Source organism: Palaemon carinicauda, chromosome 21, assembly GCF_036898095.1.
Source record: "Palaemon carinicauda isolate YSFRI2023 chromosome 21, ASM3689809v2, whole genome shotgun sequence".
NCBI classification, from domain to species: Eukaryota; Metazoa; Arthropoda; class Malacostraca; order Decapoda; family Palaemonidae; genus Palaemon; species Palaemon carinicauda.
In genome coordinates, this window is record NC_090745.1 from 110,912,022 (window position 1) to 110,913,359 (window position 1,338).

General features: G+C 60.8%; 1 protein-coding gene across 1 annotated transcript in view; it reads right to left on the reverse strand.

The window, feature by feature from the left end:
* Nucleotides 1-1,338, reverse strand: part of LOC137615050 (gelsolin-related protein of 125 kDa-like) — a 25,018-nt gene that overhangs the window by 852 nt on the left and 22,828 nt on the right. The window lies entirely within an intron of this gene.

Below are 1,338 nucleotides of genomic sequence, written 5' to 3' on the forward strand. Positions count from 1 at the left end.
GACTTTTTGAAGCCGGTTAGAGATTTCCAAAAGGCCCTCATATTTTTTAAAAATAAGCTAGATACAGGAACTCTATATTGTTGGCTGGGCGGGGCTGCCCGCTTCCTGCTAGCCAGGGCGAGCCTCCCCCCCCCCCCTCCCGCTGGCAGGGCGGCCTCCCCCCCCCTCCCGCTGGCAGGGCGGGCCTCCCCCCCCTCCCGCTGGCAGGGCGGGCCTCCCCCCCTCCCGCTGGCAGGGCGGGGCTCCCCCCTTCCCGCTGGCGGGGCGGGGCTCCCCCCTTCCCGCTGGCGGGGCGGGGCTCCCCCCTTCCCGCTGGCGGGGCGGGGCTCCCCCCCTTCCCGCTGGCGGGGCGGGGCTCCCCCCTTCCCGCAGGTGGGGAGGGGCTGCCCTCTTCCCGCAGGCGGGGCGGGAGCTCCCCCCTTCCCGCTGGTGGGGCGGGGCTCCCCCCTTCCCGCTGGCGAGGCGGGGTTTCCCCCTTCCGGCTGGCGGGGCGGGGTTCCCCCCTTCTTGCTGGTGGGGCGGGGGCTCCCCCCCTTTCCGCTGGCCGGGCGGGGCTCCCCCTTTCCTGCTGGCCGGGCGGGGCTCTCCCCTTCCTGCGGGCCGGGCGGGGCTCCCCCCCTTCCTGCGGGCCGAGCGGGGCTCCCCCCCTTCCTGCGGGCGGGGCAAGGCGGGGCAATTCATCCAAATCCTGGCTAGATACAACGTTACCCAACTTCCGTCCATCGGTACAACGAATGTGTTACTGCTTCGAACCAATTAAGGTCACCCATCCTACAACTGACCTACCGTAATTTGATTGGCAACTGTGTTGGGTATGACAAGTTCACCCCAACGTTTGACCTCACAGTGACGTACCTATTCACACGACAAACCTACCGCTAACGGGAACATGCGTACGTTAAACGTAAGCAACGTACGTACAAAAGACTGGAATCGCAAAGGTTCCCGTCAAACGTACGTCTACCGCATACGGCCTATAATACCCCCGAAAAGAGCGAAAAATGGCAATTTCGGCTTACGGGAGTAAACGGGAGCAAGATACGTGAATGTGTGATCCCAGCAAAAACTGACACTTTTTGCTTCCGGGAGTAAACGGGAGCAAGATAGGTGAATGTGTGACCAGCAAAAACTGACAATTTCGGCTTACGGGAGTAAACGGGAGCAAGATACGCGAATGTGTGATCGCAACATAATCATCAGACTAAGTTTAACCCCTCCCCTCTATCCGGCCGCGGTACTGGTAGTGGAATCCAGACCCAACACACTCAATCACCTTTCCCTCCTTTAAAAAATAACAATCGTATTTTATTAACCAATATTTTACGCGATTTGCATTAA